Here is a 9,993-nt window from a genome sequence, read left to right on the forward strand (position 1 = left end):
ATAGAAGACAAATATGAGGTTTATAAGGCTAAAATTTGTCGTTCCAGTCCCCTCCATGAACACAGAATAGATAGCCTACTGTATAGCTCTGCGATTACCAAGAAATAACTACAATAGTAGCAATAATAATACCACTATAATATATTCACGTGTCTGGGCTTCAGATTTCTCGTTCTAGTTGGTGCGACCTCTACGCCAAAGTATTTTTTATTGTATTGTTGATATGCGTCTCAGAATAAAGGCCTTGGAGCCTATTTGTAGTTAGGAGTGAATTATCACAATGGACAATATGCCATGAGTCCCTTTCGTGCCTGAAAAATATCCATAAACACCAGCAAATAGAAACTATTTTAAACACTTGTGTTGTTGAGCACTACTGCAGGTAGGCGGCGCCAGTAAACACATCACGAAGCTTTTCTGTGGTGCATGTATATCAGGCTTAGAAGGTGCGAGAGAGACTGCCGAATAAAGAACAACTATGGACAAACGTCATCACAAGGGTAGGAAATCTAGTGTTCTGTGTCCACCACAACAGGTGATACACGAGTGAGGTTTATTAATCTCATGTCCTGGCCTGACATAAATTTTTAAAACAAATGATTTTCTTAATGTTAAGTAACTCCCCAGTGGCATAGGCGTACATGGGATTTTATGTTTTTAACCTTTTTGTTCTCATTTCCTTCTACTTATTTGTTTCAACAAAACGTGAATTGAAGGACGTAGAAGTTTTGTTTGTTTCTAAATTTTGCGCAAAGCTATTCGAGGGCTATCTGCGCTAGCCGTCCGTAATTGTGCAGTGTAAGAATAGAGGGAAGGCAGCAAGCCCACACGGCTGTAAGGGTTAGTATATTTGGTGCGACGGGGATTCGAACCCGTGGTTTACAAGTCGAACGCCTTAACCCACCTGGCTATGCCGGACCTTATAGAGATTTTCTTTTCAACTGAAGTAAGTTGATATGAGCCAGTAAGTTCCGTTTGAAAACATTTAGTTAAGTATAATGGTGAAAGTTTCTTATTCCTGTCTTGAACTTGTACTTCGTGTTTTATAATTAATTTGTGACTCTACTGTTATCATGCAGTACATGTAAAATGACTCTTTGACATCACATTTGTTTGGAACGAAAGTTCACAAGCGTTTTTGTTGCTTTTTGTGGCATAGTTTGTCATCTTACGGAAGATATTTCTTAGCGTAAAAATGATTGAGGAAACCAGTCTTCCCAGTAGCACGGTGGTATGTATGTGGACTTACAATGCTTGAAAACAAGTTTAGATACTAAATGTGTGCTAAACACAGATAGCCCCTTTCCGGAGCTTCTCAGTTAATAAGAAAGAACAAATTGAACTGTTCCCTTGCAGTGGCGTATAACGAAAATCCTAAAATTCCAATTTCAACATCAATAAATGTTATCGTACTTTAAATAACGGAGTCTAACAAATAAAAGATATGTTTTCTTTCTACTTTTAGAATATTTAGAGGTCTTCCCCAACTCACTGTGTGGGTATGCAACTGATGACCACATGCCAGGGTCATACAATTAATAGGGAGGACACTATACGGACCCTAAGCCATAAAAGTATAGTACCACGCATACCCACATAGCTGTTGGGTTTTACCCCACTTAAAACATTAAGCAAAAGAACGTCTTAATATATGATTTGCTACTAAATAACACAATGGTGTAAACTAAGTTTATAGGCCAATTTCTATTTTACAAACACTTTTAATTGACTAAAGTGTCACGTTATTTGATAAAAATAATTTTTTTTGTTTTATTATTTACTTTTTATTAGTTTAGGTGTATGATGTCACCCTTATAGTGTTTTCAATAGATAAATAATTTATGTACAACTTGAAAACACTATAAGGGTGACATCATACACCTAAACTGCCCTGACATCTAGTGAAATGTGAATTACATTCAGTAAATAAGATTATTAATTATTAGAACATGAGCTGTTAAATTATTGTGTGGACATTTGTTATTTATTTTATTTCTACAAATAACTTTAATAATATGATAAAAGTATAAAAGTAATATATTTTAAATATCATTTTATGTTTATTTGTCTTTCTGAATTATTTACTATAATATATGAAAAATACTATTAAGCACAATCTACATTACATAAACTAAATGTGTATATTCTTACTGGTTGAAGTATAATATTTATAATTGGTTAAAGATGTAATATTGAAGACATTTTACAATGTTATTCATTGTGACCAACACTTGTTTTAAAAAGTACAGTTTTCTTTCATTGTTTATTGTTTAACTATATGGTGTAATAAGCAACATTGACCACGATATAATATTTCACATTGTTCGTATGTCATTTGAATAAATGGGAAGAGAAACATAGTGTTCTAATTAGTAGTTTTAAAATCTAAAATACATTATTATACTTGTGTTGTGAATTGTTTGCATATTTCTTTTATCAGTCAGTAAGTAAAATACCACTGGTATTGTTATTTGAACAATAAACAGAGATGCGAGGAATGTGAAAAAGTATTACCTCTTGTCTATTGTTGGCTTTGTTCTTTCGAGGACTAGCCTGCAATGTGAGAAAGACACAGATGAACTGTACAAAGAGATGGGTCGATATGCAAATAATTAAACGTGTTAAAAGATAGAAATAAATACAGTTTCATAATATCTTATTATAAATGAAGCTGAAAGTTCATTCTCAATCCCATATCTAAAGGTTTTCTTGATAATTTGTATAGTAAAACTACTTACACTTATGAAATACTATTTAATAGTGGTATAGATATGTCTCGTACACAATGATTTTTTTAAAGATAAATTTAAGTATGGGATTTGATATAACTAGATTATGAGACATTAAAGTTCTTAATATAATTGTAAAATGATACTAAATGCATAATGAAAAATATTTGAAAATACAGAGAATTTACAATATAAATCATCTAAGACTAGAGGGTTTGTTTGTTTGTTTTTGAATTTCGCACAAAGCTACTCGAGGGCTATCTGTGCTAGCCGTCCCTAATTTAGCAGTGTAAAAATAGAGGGAAGGCAGCTACTCATCACTACCCACCGCCAACTCTTAGGCTATTCTTTTACCAACGAATAGTGGGATTGACCGTCACTATATACAACCCCACGGCTGGGAGGGCGAGCATGTTTTAGCGCGACGCGGGCACGAACCCGCGACCCTCGGATTATGAGTCACACGCCTTACGCGCTCGGCCATGCCAGGCCTTAAGACTAGAGGGAAAACAGGTAGTCATCACTACCCACCGCCAACCCTTGAGCTACTCCTTTACCAATGAATAGTGGGATTGACTGTAACATTATAATGCCCCCACGGCTGAAAAAGCAAGCATGTATTGGTGCGAGTGGGATTCGAACTCGCGACCCTCAGAACGCCTTAACCCATCTGGCCATGCCGGGCCCTTTTATTGATAAGCAGAAAACAACGTTTCTACCTTCTTAAGTTATCTTTGTTAACCTGACGATGACCTCGGAACGTTGTTTTCTCCTTATCAATAAAAGTATTAATACCCATACCAGCCGTTCTGAGATACATTTTTATTTCAAGTGGGGTTTCCGTCATGAAGATTTTTTTTTTTCTGTTGCGAAAGAAAGAAATACATTTGTATAATTTCGGTGTATGAAAACTATAAAAACAATAAATAAAATAATAAAGACATTTTTGTTTTTTCTTAATAATTTGCTAAACTGCAATTCAACAAACATAACATATTCTTCAGAATATTGGTTAAATTGTGGTGAATTATATATTGGTGAAGCAAATCGTTTAACATTAAAGATAAATTTATACAAACTCGTCATACGTAAGGTCCCCAAAACAAGGAGCATTTCATACTTACAAACATTTTAATGAAAGTATTTTGAGAAAATTTTAAATTCAGAAAGAATCCTGTTTTTCACGTTTCCAATATTTTGTCCCGGTATAGCCAGGTGGTTAAGACGTTTGACTCGTAGTCTGATGATCGCGGGTTCGAATCCTAGTCGCACCAACATCCTCGCTTTTTCACCCGTGGGAGCGTTATAATGTGACGGTCAATCCCACTATTCGTTGGTAAAAGAGTAGCCCAAGAGTTGGCGGTGGGTGGTGATAACGGGCTGCCTTCCCTCTAGTCTTACACTACTAAATTAGGGACGGCTAGCGCAGATAACTCTTGAGTAGCTTTGCGCGAATATTCAATCTATCGATCTCACATAATAGTTCATTTTTTCTCCAATTTTTATCAAAATGTTTTATTGTTCTTCGTAGCAGTCTATCTACTATTATTGACATGTTTGAATATTTATGCATAAACTTTGGTGACGCAGATCTAGGTATTTTATACCATCGTGAGTAATGTATTTTGTGTTGTCACTACGGGTAATTTCCGTTATGATTTGGTTTGTTTTGAATATCGCGCAAAGCTGCACGGGGCCATCTACCTAGCCCTCCCTAATTTTGCAGTGTAAGACTAGAGGGAAGGCAGCTAGTCATCACCACCTACCGCCAACTCTTGGGCTACTCTTTTTATCACTAAATAGTGGGAGTGGCTACCACATATAACGCTCACAAGGTTAAAAAAGGTGAACAAGTTAGGTGGGGCGGAGATTCGAACCCACGATTGCGAGTCTAGCGTCCTTTACAGTAAATGCCCGGCACAGCCAGGTGGGTTAAGGCGTTCGACTCATAATATGAGGGTCGCGGGTTCGAATCCCCGTCGCTCCAAACATTCTCACCCTTTCAGCCGTGGTAGCGTATTATATGACGATGAATCCCACTATTCGTTGGTAAAGAGTAAACCCAAGAGCTTACACTACTAAATTAGTAACAGCTAACGCAGGTAGCCCTCATGTAGTTTTGCGCGAAATTTCAAAACAAACAAACCTTCACAGTAAGGCTGTCAATTTTTCATCCCGAGTTCATGATCTGTATTTTTATTTTTTATACACGCATCGCGATTTTGAATTTTTAACCAACTTTCGTTAATTGTTATTTAGCGCTAATTTAACCACCTAAATACGTTTGATGTAATTTACAACGTTACTACTATTTATATATGCAAATATAATTTGAACCATCATAAAATATATTTATCTGTACATTCAAAGTTGCTGCTAAACCAGTTTTCCTATAGTCTTAGAATTAAGTATAATAACATATAAAAATTATATTCTATGAACATTAATTGCTTATGAAGAACGTTCCTTTAAACAAGCATGAAAAAAAAAACAGATACGTGAACTCCGACACAGTCAGTGTACAACAAAAGATGGTTTATTGATAAATAAGCACGAAACTACACAATGAATCATCTGTGCTCCGCCCACCACGTACATCTAGATTTATAAGTGTGAAGACATGCCGTTGTACCGCTGGAGATATAAAAAGATGGACTTCACATGTTTATTGTCCTTGTTGACAGTCCTTAAGTCTGTCGAGCCCCGCGGACTCCCTTTTGCGAAGGTTACGGTGACATGCTTACTTCATTGCTTTGACAGTATTAAAAACATCGTGTTGTTCATATATTTTACTAATCGTTTCAAATATCTCATTTTCATAGTTCCTCTATTTCTTCGTGAGAATTAATTAAACATGTAATATATATAATATTTGTTTGTTTGTTTTCCACAAGTTGTAAAGGCCAACACGTTGTCCAAACTTGATACATTCATCCTGCACCATTTTACCATTACTTGTACTTTAGTTTTATATTCATTAACAATTTTCACGACTTACCAGATGCTATTGAAATTCAAAATTAACCTTTGCTGTTTCATTTTACTACACAGAAATACAAAATTACTTATGGGCCTATTATTTAAGAAATGGAAGGTTTACTCAGGACACAATTAAATGGAAAGAAAAAAGACAGATATAGATAGAACCTTGTTTGGCTTGATGAAATCAGTAAATGGACTGGCGATTAGAAGCTTGAACTAGGAAAATAATTTTATGCGGGAATAGAGAACAGTAGAAAAACATGATCCTCCGTCCACCTTCTAAACTGGTGAAGACACAATGATTATTCCATTTTAGAATATTTTATGGACGATGTCATTTATAGAAATGATAAATGAGTTAAGTTTTTTTTTTCAATTTTTATTCTCTCCCACATTCTGAAATTACAATAGAAAACATAGAAAATTAAACTACTTTTATCAGTTATGAAACCTAATCATAAACAATTTTGAATTTTATCTAAAGTTTAACATAATCTAGCACAAGATGGCGGAGTATGCTGATAATAAAACTTTTTTTTCTCTTTCTTTATTGTTATAATTGTTTATTTTTAAAGCACAAAATTAGACCGTTTGAACCACGCAATTAATAATATTTTTACCAAGATAACCACGACGAAAGACCTAAAGCTTTTTTTTTTTCAAACTTATTGTTTGTTTGAATAGATTTAAGCAAAGAGGTACCAAATGGGCTCTCTGTGCTCCGCCCACCACGGGTATCGAAACCCTATTTTTATATGTTTTTTTATTTGTTTTAAATTTCGCGCAAAGCTACACGAGGGCTACCTGCGCTAGCCGTCCTTAATTTAGCAGTGTATGACCAGAGGGAAGGCAGTTAGTCATCACCGCCAACGCTTGGGCTACTGTTTACAAACAAATAGTGGGATTGACCGTTACATTATAACGCCCCTACCGCTGAAAAGGCGAACATGTTTAATGTGACGAGGATTTGAACACGCAATCCTCAGACTTGCGATGTGAGTCAGCAGACATTCCGCTGTGCCACTCGTGGGGGATGATGAAATTAATTATTATAAACTTTCAAATGTACATTATTTATTGATATTTCTAGATAAAAACTCTAATGTATTTTGTGTAATATTTTTGATAAAAACATCAGATCACGTAGACTTTAATTTTTTCAACATGAATTACTGTTTGTTGCTATAATTTCTAATTTACATGTTTATAACAATTTAATTTTATTATATGCATACGTACTGATATATCTTCAACCCTTCTGTATAAGAAAACACAGGATCGAACCTCGGTCATGACAAAACTAGTCCTTAGTAGGAGTATCCTGACAACGGCATCCTGACGAAATGATTTAGTATTTAGTAAGTTTTATTATTTAGGTACACTAATAAAAAATTAGATGTATAATAATAATTAAATTTTAGGTAATCATACAAGGTAGTATTTTTCTCGCCTTCTACTGGAATAAATCAGAAAGAAAAATAATGATAAAATATTTTATAACCTTTTAAAATTATAGTTAAATCACTAGTTTCCCGCCATCTGCCGGAATAAATGAAAAGAAGAGTAATTATAAAGTATTTTATAACATTTTAAAATTGTAGTTAAATCACGAAAACTTACACGTCACATGAACATGTTTTTATTTTATACCTCTTTAAAATTATCTTCAGTTTCTAGATTTAAAAAATCGAAATTTTATTTTTGGGAACCAAGTTTCTTTCTCTACACTGTAAATTAGACATTTATTCACTTTCGAATGGAAACAAAATTAGTAAATCATAAATATCGCAAAAACGAAAAACAATTCCAGAATTATATTATACTGAAACTCTTCCCAATTTGATTGCAAGGAATGAAATAAGATAGAATACGGTATCAAAAGCTAAGACGAAATGAATTTTCCTTAATAAGAGAACTTCAAAAGTTTCCGATAGAGGGCAGCAGTCCCACTGGTCATATTCTAAAATGTACGTTTGTTTGTTCGGAATTTCGCGCAAAAGTACGCCAGTATTGTCTACGCTAACTGTCCCGAATTTAGCAATGAAACACAGCTAGGGAAGGTAGCAAGTTATCACTACCCATCGCCAGCTTTTACTTACTTTTTTACCAACGAGTAATGAAATTGAGTATAACATTATAGTGTCCCCATTATAATGGCTGAAAAGGGCAAGCATGTTTGGCTGGGACGAGATTTCGAGCTCGTGAACTTCACATAAGGAGCCACGTGCTCTAACTTCCTCGCCATCATTTTAATACATTTTACAATTATTAGACTCCATAACATGTTCCATACGGAAGTGAAAATGCACAACCGGTGTGTATGGTATTAAAAGTTTCATTTTCAATTTTTGGGTAAGAATACTTTTTTTTAAAATATCAGTTCCCATAAAACGTGATATTAATAACCAATGACTGAAATAGATAGCTCAGTAATTTTATTGTGTTCTTGGAGTTAGCTCAGAAGTTCTTTTGTAATCCTTCATGAAACTAAATGAAAAGTTTTGCTATATTCTCCAATTAGGTTTGCTTGTTTTGAATTTTCACGCAAAGCTACACGAGGGCTATCTGCGCTAGTTATTCTTAATTTAGCAGTGTAAGACTAGAGGGAAGGCAGCTAGTCATCAACACCCACCGCCAACTCTTGGGCTACTCTTTTACCAACGAATAGTGGGATTGACGGTCACTTTATAACGCTCCCACGGCTGAAAAGGCTAGCATATTTGGTACGACGGGGATGCGAACCCGTGACCCTCAGATTACGAGTCGAACGCCATAACCTGCCTAGCCATGCCGGGGCCCTCCAATCAGGTTAGACGTTTCTCTCTAAACAATATTAACTAACACTTACTGTCTACCCCAAAGTAAAACTCTACCAAACTGTATCTGATGCTGTTAGAATGAGCCGTGTTGAAATTATAGAAATAAATTTATCTGCCAAATGTCTACTTTACTTTTGTAAGTTTCTAGAAAATATATCTGGAGGAATCAATAAAGAATAATGTTGACGCAATTGGCTGTTTACAATCTGGTTGTTTGGTAAAATTTGTTTTGAAAAAACAACAACAAAGTAATTAGTCTCCTGATTAAGTTATTGTTATTTTCTTTGTAAACGAGCATTATGGTTGTAGTTCATTCCAAAGCATAACGTAATTAAAGAAACCTTCTCGTAACAAAACAAACAGCAGATGGTTGAATTACGCTTCGGATAATGACAGAAACTTTCACAGACGCATCATATTTTTGGAAACTTGACATTCCCACACGTTAGTTAATTAAGATACAATAAACTTTAGAGAGTTTAAAAAAGTAGAACAAATAATGTGCTGCAGAAAGATTATGATTGGGTGAACTAATCTCCACGTATTTATTGATGTTGATGACGTCTTTACAGGGTATGAGTGTATAAGTTTCAGAATGAAGCTATTATAGTCTCTGAGCATGCTAACATTCACAAAGATTGGATGTTGTCTTTATAGTTTTTCCATCTCAATTTCTGTGGTCCTCTCTTCTATCATATGTGCTAAATCTTGATATCCTACATTGAGTGACGGGATTCGAACCTTCAACTTGCACATTGTGAGTTGAGAGCCACAATCATCAGTCCATGACAGCCCTTGATGCAAAACCAATCGTAATCAAATCACTAACTTGTATCGTGAGAAACTTGATGATTATTTAACCTGTTATTTATTTTCGTCAGCTTTTTCTATGTTCTAATTGACCGACTTACTGAAACAGTTATGTGGAACTTGAGAACAAATCGTTGTTGTTAACTCTACCCTTAGCAACAACTCATGCTTGGTTTGTTTCTCTGTAAGGTCGTTTATTCTCGACAAGAAAACCATGACGTCATGAGTTAAACAACTTTGACAGACTGCTGCACGTGGGATTTGGTGCCGGTTTTGATGCCCAGTGGCCTAAGGAGGACAGTGAAAAAAAAAAGGATTGAAGCAAACAGCAGACACAGAAACAGTAGATATGCAAGTAAGGATCGTCCGGAGTTGCTGTTGAAAACCTGGAATGTTTCTAGTTTGTGACTTAAACTTATTTATTATTATATGACGAGCTTTTCAAATAAAAAGTGCTAAAATTGTTCAAAGTTAACCCAGTCTCAGTGATACCCATAATATCAAAATCATCAGCTTTTCCCAGATAGGTATTGATAGATAAAATAATAAACTAATTGGTTGGAACAGGTCCATCTCACATGGGATCTTTTCATGATGTTGGAGTAAAATAGATGCCTCTGTTCTCATTAATTACAGTTGCAGAAGGTTCTGTC

This window comes from Tachypleus tridentatus, unplaced genomic scaffold, assembly GCF_004210375.1.
Source record: "Tachypleus tridentatus isolate NWPU-2018 unplaced genomic scaffold, ASM421037v1 Hic_cluster_2, whole genome shotgun sequence".
Lineage (NCBI taxonomy): Eukaryota > Metazoa > Arthropoda > Merostomata > Xiphosura > Limulidae > Tachypleus > Tachypleus tridentatus.